The following is a 24,142-nucleotide window of genomic DNA, read 5'->3' as shown; positions in this document are numbered from 1 at the left end:
ATCCACATCCATTTACATCACATCACATCTTATCATATCCACATCCATACCCATTTACAACACATCACATCCTTTCACATATCCTCACATCTCATTCTCATCTCATCATTCACATCCACATCCATTTACATCACATCACATCCTTTCACATATCCTTCCATCTTTTTCTCATCTCATCATTCACATCCACATCCATTTACATCACATCACATCCTTTCACATATCCTCACATCTCATTCTCATCTCATCATTCACATCCACATCCACATCCACATCCATTTACATCACCTCACATCCCATCCACATTCATTTACATCACACCACATCTTATCATATCCACTCACATCTTATCACATCGCATTCACATCGCATTCACATCTATTCACATTTAGTAACATTTTCTATTTTCGATACCGATGGGACTTTTCTAAATTTATGCCAATTGCTTGGCCTAGTTAAAGGTACTTTTTCTCGACGGATATTTTCATATTCTTTCTCCAATTTCTCAAGTGAAATATATTCAATATTTTTTGAGTAAAAGATTCATGGGATTTACAAAAATCAATTCTACCCATATTTTCCAATAAAATTAATAATGCTCAAAATTCTATTTTTGATAAATACTCATAATTAGAATTATGCTAAAAATTTCTTTTTTACCACTTAATTTCCTGGATCTCAAATATCATGGGAACTCCTCTTTTTGCATTTAAATGATTGAATTCCAACTGTCATGGGAATTCCTAAAATTATCCATTATTCAAATGTACCAAAATTTCTCTTTTTCCATTTAATTACATGGATCTCCATTATCATGGGAATTCCTCTTTTTGCATAAAAATAAAATTACCAAAATTTTCTCTTTTCTTAATTGCTTATTTATGCATAAAAACTAAAAATTAGTTTCCCATGAATATGATGAAAATCATTCTTTTAGCATAGGATATTCAATCCTAGAATATGGTAGGAAGTCCTCTTTTAGCATTATGCATAAAAATACGATATGTATTATTTTCTAAAAAAATTTACCATAGCTTTGCTGCTATTACTGATAATTTTTTATTTTTCTAAAAAAGAATAAGACATTGCAATACAATTATGATAGAAGTATCTATCCATAAACTTAAATCCAATTTATGGATTTAAAACATAAATTTAGCCATAATCATAATCTTAATTATGATTAATCTACTAGATTAGGCTATTTCTTCTATTCTTATTTTCCCAAAATGATAAGAATATCTCTTTTACACTTAGAATCACTTAAAGTAGTTTTTTAAACTACTTATAAGAATTTACCATAATTTTATTATCATAAAAACATAAAAAAAACCATTTTCTTAACCTCTAGCTTTACAAGCTTAGAGTATGCTTTTGAATTAAGAATTTATCAGTGAGAAGCATTCATTTGCTAGAGAAGTAGTCATAGGAATGACTATTCTTTTGGGAGAGAGAGATATACATAAAAAGCATTCTAATTAAGCATAAAGATTAACTTTTTTGTTATTAATCATTAAAACTCTTAGAGAAAGCTTGATTTGTATTAAAAACAACTAAATAGAAACTTCTCAAGCTTGAGAGGGATTGAGAAGTGAAATCGTTGAGAATATTAATAAAAACCATAAAATTACTTCTTACCTCTAGATTTGGCTTACTTCTTTATCTTAGAAGGAAGCCCCCAACCAATCAATTGGTTTAGTATGTTGAGAAGAAAGCTCCAAGAATTGTTGAAGAGAGAGAGAATCTCCAATCTCTCCAAAAGTAGAGGATTTTCAAGGGATAATAGAGAATATCATTATCTTAATGTAATACTGGCATAGTATAGTTCACAATTTTTTTTACAAAAGACTAAGGATCTATTTATAGGTGAGGGAGGCCACTAACCAAGTCCAACTGGGTTCTAGAATTTTCCACGTTCACTTTGGCTCCCTTTTTTATTTGGTTTGATCCAAGAGAGAGGAGAGATAAAACTATCACAATTGTTTTGAATTAAAAACTCATCCACATGTGTGAAATAGGTGCCTACCTCAAGAGTCCCCCTCTCCTTACCAAGGTGTCAAAAATGCATCATTATTCCAAAATATCTCATTTTTTTAGTGATATCTCATAGTTTTTTACTAATAAACCTTGTACTCAGTCAACTCTTCATCTTATGTGAGCATTTACTCATTTTTGGGTATTTTCTTTTATTCTTTGGATTTATCTCATCCCAACACTTGGATTAATCCAATTGGCCCATTGGAACCTTAATTGGACCATAATCTAAAAATTTCTGAAAATGTAGACCCTTAGGCTAAGGTCCTTTATACACATTTTCAATTGATTCCAAATGCACATTGGAAAGTCTTTTTGAATTTCTATTTCATGGGAATCCATTTTAGACACTAGTAGGATTTTTATATTCAAACATACATGTGACCAAAAAACCTCCATTTATTTACATCACAGAGGCCTTGTATATTTGTAAGTAAAGCACTTGATTGGTAATTTAGGATTATCTCTCTCTAGACTTTTTCTCTCTCTAGGCCAAAACAGGGTAAAAAAAGAACTTTTTTCTATTTCAGAGAGGGGAATAATTACAAGAACAAAAGGGGAGGTTTTTACACCTTTACACCTCAAAAGCTGGAGGGAGGAATCTTACACTCAACATGTATCTCACTTTGATGTATAATGCACATTTGTTAGGCCGCCCCCATTATGAGGAGTAGCCATGGTGCATATGTCTTTAGTGCGAATCCTGACTTAGACGCCGATGGGGTCATTATTGCGACCATTGATGATGGTTAGGAGATGATCAGAGGTACGAGCGTTGGCTTGGGCCACCCCAGGCAGCGCCCCGACTAGGGGTGGGAGTTTGGGGGAGACGATATGAGGAATATTCCCTCGGATACTAGGTCCATCATTATTGGACAGTGGTTGGTGGTGGGGGTTGATGGGCCACGCTCTTGATACGTGGGCGGTGACCATGTCTATGCAGTGTAACCACCCTTGTTGTATACACATCTACCAACCTGGTGCTCTCTATTAGGGTTTTGTGAGTGAGTAAAGAAGGGAAAAAAATTCTATTTTGGAGCTATCCATTGCAGATTGGAGCTTGGAGCAAAGAGAAGATGGGAGCACACTCTTACTCAACAAATTTGAAAGCTAAGGAACATGAGTAAACAAAGCTAAACACCCTTGAGCGGATTGTAGGTGATTTGACATTAAATGTTGGTGACAAAAGAGGAATTTTTACCATAATTCCAGCTAGATAATTAGGGTTAATAAATTAAATTGGTAGAAAGAATATCCATAGATATTTGATGTGGATAAATCACCAAATTGATATTTACCCAAAATTAGATTAAATGGAAAAAGAGTATTTTCATAAAAATCCGATATTCTCATATAAAACCATTTCTTAATCTATTATGGTTAAGAAGGAATGAAATTCATAAAGTTGGAATTTTCTTACAGTTAGAAGTTCATCAATAGATGTTTATCTCAAAGAAAATCCTTAGAACCAAAGTTAGAAATCAAATAATTTTGGTTAGACCACACTACTGTGAGAGGGACGGCCAGTAAATTACTTGTCCATCTCTTCTGAATCAAGCAAAAAATTCGTGACCAATCCCAGTTCTTAATACAAAGAATAGACTATCATTGAATCAACCTAGTTTTCCCTTGACGGAAATCACCAAGAATCTAGTTGGACATTCAGTCAAATGATGGGTAGATTACCCTAATGAGAGATCAATGATTCTCATTAAGAAAATATGGATTAATCTCAAACCGAAAATTTTACTTGCATAGAACCTCTATTTTCTTTTAAAGAACTGTTTTACGCCAGAATGTTGGAGGAAGCATTTGGTATGTGTTTAACTAAGAAGAGGCTCGTTGTTTTGCAAACAACAGCTGGCGGGGAGTCGTCGAGGGACATTGATCATATCATAGCCTACCATGGTCTTGACCATCCTCGATATGGTTAAAATCATGTGCGCTTCCAGTACGATGGGCGAGGATCGACGAAGCAGTCCCTGAGTGAAGTGCTAGGACACCTAAGTAGGATCTTCGAGGGTTCTGACCAGGTGATTCACGGGATTGCGATTGCTAGGGCACCCATGCGTATGTCGAGGAAGATTCGGATGAACTAAAAAGAATGACTTTTGTGAATCAAATTTTGATATTGGATCTCGTTGGTTGACTAGCTGGTCTTCAACGGAGAGTTCGGATGATATATTTTGTAATACAATGGACTAAATATTTTGGAGGATTATGATCAGTAATACTATGATTTTCATTGAATGATTGTTTTAAAGACAACCAAATCTGTTATAATGGCAATTTCATATTGGGTGTGTACGTGGTATGCCTATCTTAATTTTGCTTGAAGCGCTGGCTAGGGGGCCTGGGAACTCTTTTCCTCGGTACCCGAGCAAACCATAACCAAATTTTTATAAAGGAATCCCACCAATACACTGGTTGGGTAGTTGGATAACCCATGGGCACCTAGGCTAGATCGGCTAGGCTAGATCGGGGGATTCCTGCGATACAAATAAGTTACGATTAGTTACGTTAGTTAGATTAAGTCCTAGGAAGACCCTTGTTCTATGGGAGGGAATCAGCTGTGCCTCGTTAAAGGAGAAAAAAAGCGGTGATTCTATGGACCAAGTGTAAGTCTCTTCTTTGATCTAACCATGTGACTTTCGGGTTGGGTCGAATCAGTTGCATAGTAAGACTTTGACTCGTTAGATCAATTCTCCTGTTAGATGATTTTCCTATGGCGGAATTGCCTGTGCCTTCCAGGCTAGGGAAGTTTTTCCCGGCTTGGTTTGGGAGGAACCGCCGAGCTAGTCTCTGGTCTGGACATCCATGGTGGGCAAGGCCCCGAGTGTGGATCCTTGCCCCGCACGAGCGGGATAATCTTTGGCTGAATAGACCATTAAAAGTGTTGAGGAACAACCACTCTTACAAACCCACCATTTTGCTTAGCATCCAAATGAGGCTTCCTGGGACTCTGCACAAACTGACTCATTAGTCCCATAGCATAGCATAAGTCTAGCCTCATAATAGTCACTAGTCCCACAGCATAGCATAAGTCTAGCCTCGTAATAGTCAAGTAGATAAGACTACCAACCATTTTCCTGTACATGGTGACATCTTCTAGTTCATCACCCAAATCAGCCATAAGCTTTATATTTTGCTTTAAAGGTGTCATCATAGGCTTACAACTTGTTATTCCATACTTTCCTAACATGTCTAAGGCATACTGCCTTTTCACCAACCATATACTATGAGATGTCCTAATCACCTCAATACCAAGAAAGAATCTACGTTCACCCAAATCCTTCATATCAAACTGTGTTCTTAAATATGTCTACACATCCTCAATGTCTTTCCCATGATCACCTATCACAATCAAGTCATCCACATAAATGACTATCACAACCAATCCATTCTTTGTCTTCTTCACATAAAGCAAAGAATTTGAGTTTCCCACATGAAAACCAATGCTCATAAGATACTTGCTTATTTTGTCACTCCAAGCTCTTGGTGCTTGCTTTAAACCATACAATGCTTTCTTCAGCCTGCATACATGTGTGGGATACTTGGTAGGGTGTACATACCCTTTGGCTATTCCATAAATACTTCCTCTTGTAGCTCACCATTGAGGAAGGCATTCTTCACATTCATTTGAAACAGATTCCATCCATGAGAAGCAGCCATAGATATCACAGACCTAATTGTAGCCATCTTAGCCACTAGGCTAAATGTCTCATCATAATCCAAACCATGTCTCTATGCATATCCTTTTGCAACCAACCTTGCTTTATGCCTCTCTATTGAACCATCTGATTTACACTTCAGTTTGTAAACCAATTTACAACCAATCACATTCTTGCCATTTGGCAAATCTACCAAATCCCACCATTATTTTGTTATCATAAAAGCATAAAAATACCATTTTCTTATCCTCTAGCTTTACAAGCTTAGAGTTTGGTTTTGAATTAAGAATTTATCAATGAGAAGCATTCTTTTTCTAAAGAATTAGCCATAGGAATGACTATTCTTTTGGGAGAGAGAGATATATAAAAAGCATTCTAAATAAGCATAAAGATTAAAGTTTTGTGATTAATCAATAAAACTCTTAGGGAAAGCTTGATTTGAATTAAAAACAACTAATTAGAAACTTCTCAAGCTTGAGAGGGGTTGAGAAGTGAAATCATTCGAGAATATTAATAAAAACCATAAAATTCGTTCTTACCTCAAGGTTTAGCTTGCTTCTTTATCTAGAAGTGAAGCCCCCAGCCAATCAATTGGTTTTGTAAGTTGAGAAGAAATCTTCAAGAGTTGTTAAAGAGAGAGAGAAGCTCCAATCTCTCCAAAAGTAGAGGATTTTTAAGGGATAATAGAAAATATGATTATTTTAATATAATACTGGCATGGCTTACATATGAGAATACAAAAGAATGAGGGTCTATTTATAGGTCAAGGGGCCACTAACTGAGTCCATTTAGGTTCTAGAATTTTCTAGCTTCAGTTTGGCCGAATTTGGATAAGATTTGGACCAGTTTAGCTTTCATTTTGATCTAGTTTGATCCAGGAGAGAGGAGAGATAAAAATATCTCAATTTTTTTGAATTAAAAACCCTCTCACAATGTGAAGGAGGCGCCTACCTCAAAGGTCCCCCTCTCCTTACCAAGGTGTCAAAAAATCATCATTCCTCCAAAATATCTCATTTTTTTAGTCTCTCTTAATTTTTAACTAATAAACCTTGTACTCAGTCAACTCTTCATCTTATGTGAGCATTTACTCATTTTTGGATTTTTTTTTTATTCATTGGATTTATCTCATTGTAACACTTACATTAATCCTATTGGCCAGCTGTTGTAGCAACGAGCCTCTTCTTAGTTAAACATATATACCAAATGCTTCCTCCAGCATTCTGGCATAAAACAGTCCTTTAAAAGAAAACAGAGGTTCTATGTAAGTAAAATTTTCAGTTTGAGATTAGTTCCACAAAACCCTTTTTTATTAATCCATATTTTCTTAACGAGAATCATTGATCTCTCATCAGGGTAATCTACCCATCATTTGACTGAATGTCCAACTAGATTCTTGGTGATTTTGGTCAAGGGAAAACTAGGTTAATTCAACGGTAGTCTATTCTTTGTATTAAGAACTGGAATTGGCACTCACGAAGTTTTTGCTTAATTCAGATCGAGAGATGGACAAGTAGTTTACTGGCCGTCCCTCTCACAGTCGTGGTCTAACCAAAATTATTCAATTTCTAGCTTTGATTCTAAGGATTTTCTTCAAATAAACATCTAGTGAACTTCTAACCGTAAGAAAATTCCAACTTTATGAATTTCATTCCTTCTTAGCCATAATAGATTAAGAAATGGTTTTATATAAGAATATCAGATTTTTATGAAAATACTTTTCTTCCATTTAATCTAATTTTGGGTAAATATCAATTTGGTGATTTATCCACATAAAATATCTAAGGATATTCTTTCTACCAATTTAATTTATTAACCCTAATTCTCTAGGTGGAATTATGGTGAAAATTTCTCTTTTGTCACCAACATTTAATTTTAAACCTTTCTCTATTTAAAATACCATTTCATTGCGAATACATAGCCGATTATTATAATACATGCATCCTTCATCCAATTTATACCCAAGAACTCGACTCATTTCCTGAGGAGTCTTGCTTTCCTACATTAGAAGGGTAGAAATAGGGGCAAAGAATTTGTCCTGCATGATTTTCTCCTTTGCTTCATTGATCAATGGATTTGACACCACTGTAATTGCAAGGAGGATTTTCTGCTCAACGCATCTACCACCACATTTTCTTTCCCTGGCCGATACTTAATTTCAAAATTGAATTCTTGCTGCGGGTCTGCATCCATCTCCTTTCACGCATGTTGAGATCCCTTTGGGTGAAGATCCACTTCAGACTTTGATGATCTATCATCAAGGTGAACCTCTGTCCCAAAAGATAATTTCTCCACAACTTCAGAGCATAAACTACTGAGAGTAACTCCAAGTCATGGTGGATGGCATAATTTCTCTCATGTGTTCTGAGTTTTTTGGATTCATAAGCCACTGCATGACCTTCCTGCTACATAAGAGCACCGCCTAAGGCAAACCCACTCGCATCAGTAATAACTACCTCAAAGGGTTTGGTAAAATCTGGCAATTTAAGGACAGGGTTGGTTACTAAGGCTGTCTTCAGTTTATCAAAGGCACTTTGACACATTGCAGTCCACTGAAATAGGGTACTCATCTTGAGAAGGTTAGTTAAAGGGGATGCTATCTGTGCATACCTAGGTCCTATACCATCCGGTTAATCCTAGGAATCGTTTGACTTCCTTTACCGTCTTGGGTTCCGGCCAATCTACGACTGCTTGGATCTTTGCGGGGTCAGGAGAAATCTCATCCTTTAACACTATGAATCCCAAGTATTCCACCTGGTTAACAGAGAAAGAACACTTGCTCCTTTTTTCAAAGAGTTGGTGTTTCCTTAGGATTTCCGGGACCTTGCGCACATGATCTTCATGATCTGCAGCATTCTTTGTGTATACCAAGATATCATCAAAGAAGACAAGAACAAAAGCATCCAAGTATTCTCTGAGAATATCGTGCATAAGACGATTAAATGTCGTCGGGGCATTAGTCAATCCAAACGGCATGACTGTGAACTCATAATACCCATAGTGAGTATCTAATGTTGTCTTCGAGATGTCCTGATACCCGGATTTAAGATCTATCTTTATGAACATTTGGGTCCCACTTAACCAATCCAGAAGTTCATCAATCCTCTATAGTCAATACCGAGTCTTAATGTTCCATCTTTCTTCTTTTGAAAGAGAACGGGCGCACCCCAAGGTGAGACACTGGGTCTGACAAATCCCTGTTCTAACAATTGGCTGAACTGCTCCTTAAGTTCTATGGATTTAGGGACTTGCATTGTGTATGCACGCTGGGCTACTAGCTGAGCTCTCGGGGTTAACTCGATCTCATGATCTACTTCGCGAGAGATGGAGGCATCTTAGTTAGTTCTTCAGGGAACACATCTACATAGTCACTTAACCACTCTAGTTCTTTAGCCTTACATTTTATGTCTACCGGATTCATCTTAACGACATAAACAGGTTGCCTCTTTCTGAGCCCTTTTAACAATTTAGAAGCCTTGACTAATTGCAACACTAGGGATCCAAAAATTCTAGTTCCTTGAACTTTATTCTCGTGAAGGTCAAGGAAAGAGATGGTTCCATTATGACAATGAATGTCAGCCTGATTCTTATGGAGCCGATACATTCCAAGGATTCCATCATAGACTCCCAAGGGTAGAACTCTGAACTAGCACTCTGTTATGTTCCCATCTAGACTAAACCAAATAAGGTCTGTCTCAAGGTGTGAAAAGAATCTTTCCACTAGACAATTCCACTTGCATAGGTTTCCCTGATTTTTGATTTAGGACTAACTTACGTAGACATCCTGGGGAAATGAGTACTGCGTGAATCAATCAAAAGCTTGAATTTCTTACCCTGGTACTCTACTAGAGTCTGGAGGACTAAAAATTGATGGTTATTTGTGGCATAGATCTATCCTTTTTCTTCCTCCACTTCCTCAGCTATAGTGATGGCTCTAGCTGCTGTAGTCTAAGGTGGAACTCTCTCTCTTTGGTTTCCATAAATCTGAGAGGGAGTTTGGAGACTACTTTGCATGGAGGCTGAGGGAGTTTGGAGACTACTTTGCATGGAGGCTGCAGGCTGAGCTGGCACTCTTCTGGGTTACCCTGATTTTGACACGGGGACCCTGATTAGACTGATACGAAGGAGTCAGCCTCTGAATTCTCAGACCCTGACTTCCTTGGCCCACAGAAGAAGATGGGCAATCCTTGAGCTAGTGCCCAAACCCCTGACATCTCTAAAGCACCTGTTCTCACTTCGAAGCTCTTCCCTTTGCATTCTTGAAAGAGCTGGAGTTCTTGAGAAATAGTTTCAAGGGAAAGTCTTCCTTCATTCTCCTGAAGCTTCCTCACTCCAAATTTTGGTTGGGACCTTGGTGTCTCTTTGGAGGCGGAAGGTTGGAAGAACTTCCCAGTGTCTGGAATCTCTTGAAGGATGAGGGAGCTGGCTTTGGCGGGACTTTAATGATGAAAGCTTTGGCAAAATCCTTCGCCATTCTTACAACTTTTGCCATGGAAACTGGCTTTGCATTCTTGACCAGGGTGTCTAAAGGTTCGTTCATTCCCCGAATAAACCTAGCCATAAGTTGCTCTTTGTCTAACAGTGGTGAGTACTTGAGGAGAAGAGCAAATGCCTGGTGATATTCTTCAATGGTTTTGCTCCCCTGGTTTAGCTCTAATAATTCATTCATTTTGGTTTCTAAAAATCCGGGGGGACAAAATCTCTTCCTTAGATAGGATTTAAAATCATTCCAGGATTAGGTATTCCTATCCAGATGGTTAGTGTCGCAATGGTTTCTCCATGCCACCCTAGCTGTTTCCACAATTTTCAGCCTAGTGAGAGCCGTTTTGCTCCTCTAGTTGTATTCGGTGACATCAAAATATTCCTCCACCCACGGCTTCAACCCATTTCTCCACCACAGTCTCGCCCAAGCTCTCCCCTTCACCTTTGAGAAGGGTCCTGGCTGAGTTTTATGAAGAGTCTTGCGAACATCGAGGTCAAGTTCTTCTTTATCAGTGAGAGGGTCTGACTGATGGCCACGATTTCCTCGCCTCATGATTCTGCCAAAAATGATACATTATTATTATTTTTTTTGAGTTGGTTAACGAGATCCTAAGACTTAAGAGGTTCAGAAAATAATTTCTTAAACAAGATAAATGATCTTATCGGAGATCTATGACATATGTCCGAGTAGCAGATTTTGCTTCATCAATTCGTCATATAATAAACAATCACTTATACAACATGGAATTTTTCCACAAAACATTTCTTTATTTATATAAAGGTTACAATATGTACATAGAGCATCTCGGCTCGAGAAAGTCAAAATCTCCTCGGGAGATGCATAAGACGACGATACTAGGCTATAGACATGCCCCGATACAAATGTTCCCTTTACTGCCAAGGGAGCTACTATCTTCTCCTTTAGGAATAAAGCAACTAAGAAATCTGTAGATATGGTAGGAAAGTATGAAATCTCGAGGAGTAGGATGATATAAAATAACAACATGTATCACTTCCAGCCTCATCAGAATCATGGCCAAATTATAAGATATTTTGCCTCAGCATCACACAGCTTTGACTTCCACCCACTTGGTATAGTAGTCCATAGCCACAAGAATGTATTGGTTATCTCCTCTAAAGCAGGCTGGTGGCTTGAATGGACCCACGAAGTTGAGTCCCCATTTCTAAAAGGACTCCAACAGAAGGATTGGATGGTGAAGCATCCAATCTTTGTTAGTTGTTGGCTAGCCGAGCCTCTAGCATATGTCACATTATTTGGCTAGTTTGTAGGCATCTCTGAGTATCATCAGCCACCACCAAAGAATGTATTGGTTATCTCCGGTGGCTTGAATGGACCCACGAAGTTGAGTCCCCATTTCTAAAAGGACTCCAACGGAAGGATTGGATGGTGAAGCATCCAATCTTTGTTAGTTGTTGGCTAGCCGAGCCTCTAGCATATGTCACATTATTTGGCTAGTTTGTAGGCATCTCTGAGTATCATCAGCCACCACCAAAGATAGGTTTGGAGTACCTTCCTCCTAGTAACTTCCCCTGCAAAGTGGATGTTGATTCATTGATGGGCTTCTTGGAGGACAGCCTCTTGCTCATGTGGTGGGACACACCGATTGGAGAATCTAGTCAATGCTCCTTTTGTACCACTATCCAACTATTACTTCAAAACTTTGGCTTCAAACAACTAATATCTTCCTTTGGTACCAAGAAATGTTAACCTCCATGAGACTTGTGGCCACAAACTACAACATATTGTACCAGGTCAAAGGGATCGACATGATTGCCTCGGTAAACAAATTTGCATCTAGTAGATCATCAGCCATGATGTGATCGGAGTTTCACCAATCTCGAGTTGGGATAGGTAATCCGCACCAATGTATGGTTGTTTCTCTTTGTGTGCACAATGTTGAATTCAAACTCTTGAAGGATCAGTATCCAAGGAGCCATCTTTCCTAACAAACTCTTCTTATCCACTAGACATAGCAATGAGGAGTGATCCCCACATGAAATGTAAATTTGTTTCCACAAGAAATGGCAGAATTTGTTGACCGAGTAGATCATCCCAATGAGTTGTGGAGTATTTCTACTCCATGCATCTGATAATCTCACATTTTCTCCATTTTCTACATAAAGACACTCCCAATTGCCACATACGATGCATCCACGAATACATGGAATGGAAACTCCCAATTAGGTGCCTGCATAATGGGGGCTTCGGTCAGCATTAGCTTGAGATGTTTGAATGCAATGTTGCATTCCTTCGACCACTCTAGACTGGCATGCTTCACTGCTAGTTTAGTGGCATATTTATAAGTGCTAGCTAATGGTTTAGTAGCACTACTACATGTGCTAGGTATCGAAGCATTCGGCTATGCAATCACACTTGCCCCAAAAATCTTCTCAAAGAATTGGAGCTTTTCAAATCACCTCTACCTTGGCTGGGTCCACTATAATTCCTTCCTGAGATACTATGTGGCCAAGGTGCATACCACTCTACATGGCAAATGCACATTTTGCAGGGTTCGGGCTCAATCTGGACCCTTTGCATTTTGACAAGCATAACTCCACGTGTTGGCATGATTTCCCAAAAACACTGAAGTCATCAATATGAGCACTCGCATGAAGCTTGTCAAATGCTCTCCAAAAATTTCCTGAACCATCCTCTGAAATGTTGCCAGAGCAGTCTTTAGCCCAAAGGTCATCACATTGGATGTGAAGCAACCCCATTCAGTGATGAATGTCATCTTCTCTTGAGCACCATTTAGACCTAATTGTAGCCACTGAATTCATCCAAGAATAAATACATTTCATTTCCGGCTACTACATCCAAGAGGGAGTCTGTATGAACGGCAAAGGGAAGGGTTCTGAAATGGTTTACAATATTGAGCTTCCTGTACACAGACCATGCACTTTTGATTTTCTTTGGGGATGATCATGATTGGAGACACGAAGTTTCCCAATTGATTGGATATATGAATTTGACATGCATTAGCTTATCAAGTTCCTCTTTGACCCTTTTTGCATAGTTTGGGTTTATCCAATATCTTTGCACTTGGATTGGAACTATATCCTCCCTAAATTTGATCCGATGATGCTGGTAGAATCAGGGGTCAATCCATTTCATATTGGTGTAGCTCCATGTAAAAACATCCTTGAAGGAAGTGAGTAATCCCCAAATATCCTCTTGGAATGCAGCATCCAATTTAGCACTTTGTTAACCAAAACATACTGCCTTGCACAAGAAAGCTTGCACAAGAAAGGGAGAGAAGAAGAGAATGAGGCCATGCAATGGTCGATTTGGAGACTTTCACTTAGCCAACCCTAAAGAGGGTTAACTTCCCGATTTGAGGCTGCTAGGGGCTCACTCCACCTCCACTTGTGTCACTCAAATGGAGATCCACAAGCTAGGTAGTGAGCAAGGAAGAAGGGAGCTATGGAAAGCTCTACCTCCACTCAATGCCAATGTGCATACAAGACGGATCTTGAGAGGGAGACAAGAGAAGGGAGAAGAGAAGAGAACATTAGACTAGTACCATCCACTCCATGCATACACCGCAATCAAGCAAGCAAGCATTCACAAATACAAGCTTACAACCATAACCACAAGAGAGTGAAAGAGAAGGAAAGACTCAATTGTGAAAAATGGGACTGTCGCTTTTTATATTTCATAAATCACTTATATACATGAGCTCACCTTTTACAATGACTAGCCACCCATTTACAATTGGGGGTCCAAAATTGGTTTCCTAGCTCTCTGTACATCTAGGCTCATTCCTACGACCGGCATTACACAAGTCGTAAGCTCCAGCATCCCATATATCTTTCTCATTAAATGCTTAGTGTGGTTACATAATGATGGATTACAACAAGTGTAACCATGCTTAAAAAATGATGTTAACTAATCTGGTTAACATACCCTCCTCCCTAATTTAGATCCATCCTTGGATATGGCAAAGGGATCTAGTGGTAGTAGATCAAGTAGGTGGTGTGGATGAAGTCTTGCAGAAGCAACGTGGGATGTGGGGAGGCTATATAGAAGACTGTAAATTATCCAAAAGGTGGTCTCCATCATGTCTTAAAATGTTTGTAGGGGCCAATCAAGCATCCACTATGCTCATAATATCTGAAAAGCTACTTCAGAGTGGGGCCTTTGTTGAGGTTGAAGGCAAGGCCTTGACCGCTCGTGGTAGTGGTACCAATTCGGGAATGTTTCTAAGATCAGGTGAAAAAATCGGATGGTGGCCACCATTGCAAAATCCAGGACCTGCTCGTATATTTGTCAATGAAAGCGTGTATGGATTTGAGCATGGTGTCTTTAGTGCAAGGGTTTTGGGGCATCGAAGGAGTGAACCAAGGGAAGTTGTAGTGAATCTTTGGGTTCTTTGCTTCTAACATAGTCAAAAGCCTTATCTAACAGAACTGATCTGACCAAACCCATAGTATCAAAGTCACATCAAGGAAAAGATTGCACTTGGATCATAGAGACCAACGCTTTTTTCCTCATTGAGAGGCATAGCCGTTGATTCTTTTTCATAGAACAATTTTTATTCGGGATTTACTTCATCTATCGTACCATAACAGAATTGAGTCTCATTTTAGGGATCCATCAATCCAGCCTAACCCCATCGAGTCCCATGGGTTAGCCAACCGCGCCCAACCACTGTAGTGATGGGATCCAATTGGGAATTTGGTTGGGTTTTGTCCCGGGTACCAGGGAAAAGAGTTCCTAGGTCCCCTAGCCGAGTAATCATGCAAACTTAAAACTAGTCACACCACTTACACACCCAATATGAAATTGCCTTTTTTCATAGATTGAGCTGTCTTTAAAACAATCATTTAATGAAATCATAGTCACTGATCATAATCCTCCAAAATTTTTTGGTTGAATTATAATTTTCAATCATTCCTTCCTCAGTGTACCTATGGAATCATTGGCAACCAGAATGCTCACCACCTGTCCACTCAGGGATCTTTTCGATGGTTCCTAGCTCATAGTACTCGGCAATATTCATATATCAAAATGGAATCTTCATTGAAGATAAGCAAGATCAACCACAACAGATCCATATAAAAGAACCATGGATTCAATCGTTAAGGACCAGCACGCTCAATCAACCAAATCCATGCCCGAATTCAAAAAACAACTCTTACTCCTTGTTCCAATATCTTCCCTGACGTACTTGTGGGTATCTTTGGGGCGACCCCCAGAGCCCGAACACCGTATGGTCAACACCCTCTAGGATCCTTCGCAGGTCACCTAGCGCTTCACTCATAGGCCACTTCCTTGGTCCCTCATCCACCGTACCGGAAGCTCACCATTTAAATCCAACTGAGGCTGGTCAAGACCTCGACTGGGACCTTGCTACGCGAGACGTCCTCCGTTGACTCTCTGTCACTATTGCAATTTTATCACCTAGGTCTCCAACGACCTCATTCACAAGATGGTCAAAATGCTTCCCCAGCATTCTTGACATAAAACAGTAATTTAAAAATAGGTCATAAATACAATTTCTATAACAAACTCTCGTCTTTCCACATTAATCAACATTACTTAATCCACATTCATTTCATATAAATTCCCATACTCATCCAATCACATCATTTTTCATCTCATCACTTCTTTCCTCAAATATCCTCATCAGATTTCATCTCATCCACTCGCATTTACCCATATCCACATCTCATCACATGACATTCATTCACATCTCATCCATTCAGACCACATCACATTCACTCACATCACATCTTATTCAGACCACATCACATTCACTCACATCACATCTCATTCAGACCACGTCACATTCATTCACAACACATCTCATTCAGACCACATCACATTCATTCACATCTATCCCGATTTACATCCCATCACATCCATTCACATCCCATATCATTCATTCACATATCGATTCACATGACATCACATCCATTCACATCCCATACCATTCATTCTCATCCCAATTCACATGCCATCACATTCATTCACATCCGTTATTATTCAGTCACATCCCGATTCACAGGCTATCACATTCATTCACCTCCCTTATCATTCATTCACATCCCGATTCATAAGCTATCACATTCATTTACATCCCTTATCATTCATTCACATCCTGACTCACATGCCATCACATTCATTCACATCCCATATCATTCATTCACATCCCTTATCATTCATATCTATCCAATTCACATCACATCTCATCGCCTCTATTCTCATTCATATTCATCACATTCACATCCACATATATTCTTCCACATACATTCACATCCATACTTATCACATATACATACATATCTATCCTTTTACCTACATCTACATCCATCCTTTCACATACATACATCCACATCCATTCTTTCACATACATCCACATCCATCCCATATCATTCATTTACATCCTAATTCACATGACATCTCATCACTTCTATTCACATCACATGTATCCATGTTGGAATTAGGGTTGCAGGAAAGCACACAAAGCTTGGAGAAGAAGAAGCAAGAATGCACACAACACACAATGTATTAGATTGTGTCAATGTACAAAAGATAAGTTAGCCCTAGTATGATGGGCGTATATACAAGCCGGGGAAAAAACCTCCTAAAGAGGGAAAAAGTGCCCTGGCGGTCCTAAGTGTGTTCACACACATCACTGCCTATGTATATGGCAACAAATCCCCCCTGGGAGTGATGGTGTGAACGAGAGCTGGCACTCATGTATAGGGGAGTGCCATGCCCGAAGTAGATCAATCCACAAAGGGGAGCAAGCCCAAAGCTTTGCGGAAAGCTTCGAACTTCTCACGAGGAAGTGCCTTTGTGAAAAGATCGGCGAGGTTGTCCTGTGTTGGCACATAGGCCAAGCTGATCTCTCCTACTGATGAGAGTCTCTCCCTGACATAGTGATAATGCACCTCAATGTGCTTTGTGCGAGCATGAAAAACTGGGTTTCTCGCAATTGCCAATGCGCTCTGACTGTCAGTGTAGATAGAGGTGGCAAACTCCTGTCCAACACCCAAATCAGCCATAAGCCGTCTGAGCCACACACACTCAATCGTAGCTGTGAAAGCTGCCCTGTACTCAGCTTCACAACTCGAAGTGGCCACAGTAGGTTGCTTCTTGCTCAACCAAGATATGCATGAGCTACCGAGCATGAAACAAAAACCACTTGTGGACACTCTTGTGTCATAGCAACTAGCCCAATCTGAGTCCGAAAAAGCATGCAAATCTGGTGGCAACGATCCCCCCTTGGGATAAAACAACCCAAGATGTATGGTGCCACTCAAGTAGCGAAAGATGCGTTTAACTGCTAATGCTGAGACCCTGGGCTATGCATAATCTTGCTCACCTGTGAGACTGCAAACTGAATGTCTGGCCTCGTAATGCATACATAAATGAGGCAACCAATAGCTGTCTGATAGAGTGTGACATCAAAGTGATCTCCAGCATCATGAAGACTCAACTTCAAACCTGTCTCCATTGGAGTAGCAATAGGCTTGCAGTCTTCAAGGCCAAATCTCCGCAACAATGTCTCAATATACTTTGTTTGACACAAAGCAATACCTCCATCACACTGCTTAAACTGTATCCCCAAATAATGATGCAAATGCCCCAAATCTGACATCTCAAAAGAGGCATTCAAATCAGCCTTAAAATCAGCAATATGACTCTCATTTGGTCCTGTGAGTAGCATGTCATCGACATAGAGAGCAATGATTAGATGTACACCATCCACACGTTTAACATACAAAGTGCTTTCTGTTGGACTATTCTGAAACCTATGTGCAGTCAAATATGCATGTATCTTTTCATACCAAGCTCATGGAGCTTGCTTTAAACCATATGAAGCCTTTTTCAACCTGCACACTTTGTTTTCCTGCCCTCTTTGAACAAAACCACGAGGCTGCAATACATACACCTCCTCATGCAAATCTCCATTCAAGAACGCAGTCTTTATGTCCAGCTGATGTACATTCCAACCATTATGAGCTGCCAATGCACAAATGCTACGAATGGTAGTCATACGACAAGTGGGAGCAAAGGTCTCATCAAAATCAATGCCCTTTTCTTGAGCATAACCCTTCTTATAGCGATCAACACTGCCATCTGGCTTTCGTTTCAACTTAAAAATCGACTTACATTCAATGGCCTTTTTACCAATAGGCAAATCACACAAAGTCCATGTACCATTCTTCATTATAGCATCATATTCACTTTGCATTACAGCCAACCAATTTTTTGATTTTTGTGCCTCATCAAATGAAAGAGATTCTTCCTCTTCACACATACTAGACACAGCCAAAGCATAACAATCTGATGCATAAGAGCATGCTGAAAACCTGAACGAGTACGACTAGATATAGGTGCATCAATTTTACTATCACGTAAGGTTTGCACCAGCCATTTAGGCATACCTCTAGCCTGCTCATTTTCAGCCCTATCCTCAGAAATTGCATCCTGTAAATCTACATCAGAAATAGACTGATCTACGATGTCGTTTGAAATCTGCATAGGCTGAATATTTGCCTCATTAGGACTTACATTTGAATTCCCACCTGTAAACAGAGTCAACAATGTATCAAATACATCTCGTGAGCTCACACCTGTCTCTTTGGTACATGATAACAAAGGCTACACAGCATCTTCCACAAAAACAACATCTCGACTAATCAAGATACGCTTTAACTGCAGATGATACAATCTGTAACCCTTACTCTCAGCACTGTAGCCAACAAAAATGCATTTGACAGCCTTATCATCTAATTTTCTGCGTTGTTGCATAGGCACTAAAGCATAGGCCAAGCAACCAAAGACACGCAAGTGACCAATAGAAGGCTTCCTGCCATGCCAAGCTTCGTATGGAGTAATAGACTGCAAGGCCTTAGTGGGACACCTGTTGAGTACATATGCAGTACACATGACAGCCTCAAGCCAAAATGCATGTGGCAAAGCTTGGCTCTTGACCATACATCGTGCCATCTCCATAAGTGACCTGTTTTTTCTCTCAGCAACACCATTTTGCTGAGGGGTATATGGCACTGTACATTGGTGTTTTATCCCATGACTAGCCAGAAATGCATCAAACTCTTTAGACATGTACTCCCCCCCTCGATCAGAACGGAGGGTGCCCACAGTACAATTGGATACATTTTCAACCATAAGAAAAAACTGTTTAAAGCATAAAAACACTTCGGACTTTGCCTTCAGTGGATATACCCATGCATGCCTTGAGTAATCATCAATGAAAGTCATGAAGTACAAGTGTTTACCAAATGACGGAGTTTGCATAGGCCCACATACATCACTATGTACAAGTTGCAATTTGCGAGTGGCCCGCACAGAACCATCCTTTGGAAACGCAGAACGCTGCATTTTGCCCAAAATACAGCCTTCACAAACATGTTTCAATGGTGCCTCAAGAGGGGGCAATGAAGCAACCATATCAAATTTCTGCAAACGCAGCAAACTAGCAAAGTTCAGATGACCAAAACAAGCATGCCATAGTTTTGCATCTGAAACTGCCTTTTCATCAGAAACTACATTTGCTGAATCTTCCACACACTTGTCATAAGAATTGAGCCTATACAGCCCACGAAACAAGGTGCCAGATGCAATAATCGTATCACCAGAAGTCAAATCATGAACAGTACATCTGTCATCCACAAATTTGACTACAAGTCCCAGTCTAGCAAGCGCAGAGATAGACAATAGATTCTTCTTTATCCCTGGCACATACAAAGCATTTAAAAGTGTGAAAGCGCTGCCATTTGCAGCAGTAAGCATAATTTTACCAACGCCCTTCCACTGGGTAAAAAGCATTATTGGCACATGTGACAATATTCCCATTAGAGACAGCCTCAAGACAAGTGAACATATCACGATGCGAGGTAATGTGCTTTGTAGCACCACTGTCAAAATACCATACATTAGAGTCAACAGAAACTGCCAAACATGCATCATGTACAGATGGGTCATACTGGTAATACACGCTAAACGCCCATTCTGTATCCTGCACAACATTTATAGAATCTGCATTTGTAGAAGCATCCGCTATTGTGGCTGCATTTGACTCTTTCTTCTTTGCCTCTTTAGCCTTTAGCTTAGGGCAATTCTTAATGACATGATCATTTGCCTAACAATAGTTACACCTGGTCTTTTTCTTGCCTTTATCAAGAGCCTTCTCAGACTTATTGTTGCTACTTGTGGAAGGAGAAGAAGTTGCAGACCTACTAATAGGAGAAGAAACAGTGGAAGGGGCTGCCTTACCACTTCTTCTCTGCTGGCTGGGCAGCAATAAATGCTTGATCAACTGCATGTTGCCTGGCCCTATTTTGCATGGACTGTGCTTCTTGAAAGAGATTGTTGACTAAAGTATCATACTTGATAGCATCAGGTCTGTCCTCAGTAAGAAGTCTCCACGTGGAAGCAAAAGTCTGATATGTCGCAGGTAAAGCATCAAGAACAGTCTGCACAAGAGAATGATCAGGAATAATCTCACCTGCAGAAATCAACTGTTCTTTGAGATCTTTAATCTCAGCAAGAAAAATATTCATGTCATCATCTTCCTGCATAATCTTCAATTCTAGCTCTTTACGTAGATAAGCGATTTTTGCCTCGTTACGACCTGCATACAAACCAGCTAGAATATCCCAAGCCTGTTTTGTTGTTTTAGCTGAACGAATATGTGGGGTGATGTTACGTTTGACAGAAAGTGCAATCAAGGCATGAGCCTGCGTATCTTTACCATCCCAAAACGAGCTTGTTCAGTAGTGGGTAAAACAGCAGCAATAGTAGAGCTGCTAGAACCTGCAACATCCTCAACAGATCCTACATCCACAGAACCTGGACGTACATCCATACCCTGCACAATGTTCCACACTCCTTTTGCAACCAAAACATGCTGCATCATGTATGCCCAAAGTGGGTAGTTGCCATCTCCATCCAGTTTGTCTTCAGCAGACAACATGCGAAATACATCATTGCTGTTATCAGCCATGGCCACTGACTAAAACTGATGTAAAACCTACCTGTGATGATGAAGCAAAGACTGAACAGAAAACAACTCGTGCTATGTAGCATGGTCCACAATAGAGTACGTATGCCTGTTTTGCAGAAAACTGCACTGTCGAAGTTTCTGCACTGACGAAAATACCTGTGTAGAACTTGAAATGCAAAAAACAGAGCCCGAAACGACCTCAGATGCGATTTTTGAGAGCACATAACCCTACGGGCTTACTTGCAAAGTATAGGGACCTGCAAGCGCTCGTGAAAGCTCACCTCAATCGGAGAACATGAGTCGGAGGGTGCTGGCGGCGTAGCCCTGAGAGCCGATGCCTGCTCTGATACCAATTGTTGGAATTAGGGTTGCAGGAAAGCACACAAAGCTTGGAGAAAAAGAAGCAAGAATGCACACAACACACAATGTATTAGATTGTGTCAATGTACAAAAGATAAGTTAGCCCTAGTATGATAGGCGTATATACAAGCCGGGGGAAAAAACCTCCTAAAGAGAGAAAAAGTGCCCCGGCGGTCCTAAGTGTGTTCACACTGCCTATGTATATGGCAACAATCCATCCATTCATTCTTTTATTAAAATCAACTTCAGTGGGAATAACACTTTTATAAAATCCTTTACATCTATTTATGCATAAATTCAATTTTAAGGAAAATAACACTTTTGAAATAAAAATAAATCCTTTATGCATCTTTCTATGCATAAAATCAAAATTAATGAGAATAACTCTTTTGAAATAAAAATAAATTCTTTTCTGTATCTTTCTATATACATAAAATCAAAATTAATGAGAATAACTCTTTTGAAATAAAAATAAATTCCTTTATGCATCTTTCTATGCATAAAATCAAAATTAAATGAAAACAACACTTTTATAATAAAAAGAATTTCCAATATGCATCTTTCTATGCATAGAACTTAATTCTAATGAAAATAACGCTTTTACAATAAAATATTTCTAATATGCATCTTTCTATGCATAGAATGAAAATAACACTTTTAGAATACACAAACGGAGGGGATTACTCTTTTTGAATAACATAAAGATAAAACTTATTTCCACAAAATGTAAGAAAATTTTGCCATAACCTCCTTTGTATGGCTGACCATTTTTCAATTTTTACACTCTAAATCTACTTAGAATTTTCCCCAAGATGAATCTAGCATTCTAATTTAATCAATTCCCTTTTTTTAAGAGAAAACAATACAGAAAGTTTAACCCTATTTATTTGATTACACATAAAGAAGGGCTGAATTCAATGAAGAGAACGGGGAAGCCTTTCCATCAAGGCATAACATCCAATTTCAATTTAAAAGAAGCAAGAAATCATAAAACCATATAATATAATTAGAAAAAAGTAGAATTTCTAACTTACAGGGAGTTTTGTGAGCTATCCTTTGAGGGTTCTACTCTCGCTTGGATCAAGAGTGACCACCAATTCTTTGTAGAGGAAATAGTCAAAAACAAGTGAATTATCAATGAATTCAATGTTTTTGGCTCTAGGGAGGAGTACAGTAACAGTGCATAAAACACTATTAACCTTTACAAAGGGGGGAGGCTTCTATTTATAGGAAAAAGTGAGCCTCTAACCAAGCAAACTTATTTTAGAATTTTTCAAATCAGTTTGGTCACTTTTTGACCATTTTTAGGTCAGTTTAGCTTACTTTTTGGTTCTAGTTGAAACAGGAGAGAGGAGAGATAAAAATATCTCATTATTTGTGAGTTTAAAACTCATCCACACATGTGAAATAGGCATCTCCTTCATGAGGGGAATTCCCCACACTGAGATGTCAAAAATGCATCATTTCCTCTGAATATCTCTTCTTTTTTAACTAATAACCTTGTCCTTAATCAACTCTTCATCTTAAGTGAGTATTTACTCATTTTTGGGGGATTTTTCATTTATTCTTCAATTTATCTCCTCCCTACATTTGGATTAATCTTATTGGTCCATAGGAACCTTAATCCAAAATTTTCAAAAAATCTGGACCCTCAGGCTATGGTCCTTTTTACCTATTTTCAATTTATTCCAATTGCACACTGGAAAGTTCTTTTTGAATTTCTATTTCAGGGAAAATCATTTTAATAAGAAGGGATATTTTTACATCCAAAGATATCTAGAAACTGAATTATCTCTCTCTAGAATATTTTCTCTCTCTAGGCCAAAATAGATAGAAACAAGATCTGTTATTATTATGAAAAGGGGATTCATTATAGGGAGAGAAACTGGACATCTTGGGGGGCTGGGGGAGGAATCTTACATGTGGCTTCACTAGGGTATGGTCATGGGTGAAGGTTGGAACAACCGTAAATAGGATGCAATAAGCGTGGCTTCATTAGGGTACGCATGTGGTGGCTGATGGTTGGAACAACCATGGCGTTAGGTTGGTATAGTCGTGGCTTGATTTGTTGAGAAGGGTATAGTCATGTCATCACAATGGTATGGCCATGTCTTCCCACAATGGTACGATCATGGCTTGAGGTTGGTATGGCCGTGCCTTCTTTTTTTTTGTGGGGAACCCTGTGAATAGATTTTGTACCTTTGGGCTATGTAGTTAGCACCCATTGTGGGTTTTGTATTGACTCCTTGCCCAGTTTGCTAGAGTGAAAAGGTGGCTCCAATTTCATTGTGGTGCAAGGTTAGTATATCCTTTTGAAGTTCATAGGCTTCCAAGGAGGGAGCAACTTAGGGTGGAGAGGCCAAGGGTTGAGTAGGAGTACACTGAGGAAGCCAAATAATGAGTTGTGGGGGAGTAGCCGAAGTCGAGGGTATATCACAATTAGGGACCATGGGCTACTATTGGGGGGCCAAGGGTGCCTCATGACGTTTTTGTTTCCATTTACCCTATGAAGTAGTGGTGGTGGAGGCCACTTTGGGCTTCCATTGGAATGTTGGTAATTGTGAAATGACGAGGGTAGGAAGGGTGTACCTTGGT

Source organism: Cibotium barometz, chromosome 46, assembly GCF_041138505.1.
Source record: "Cibotium barometz isolate CiBa-2024 chromosome 46, ASM4113850v1, whole genome shotgun sequence".
In the NCBI taxonomy this organism is placed as follows: Eukaryota; Viridiplantae; Streptophyta; class Polypodiopsida; order Cyatheales; family Cibotiaceae; genus Cibotium; species Cibotium barometz.
The sequence above is the reverse complement of the archived record's forward strand: the minus strand, read 5'-3'. Positions refer to the sequence as shown.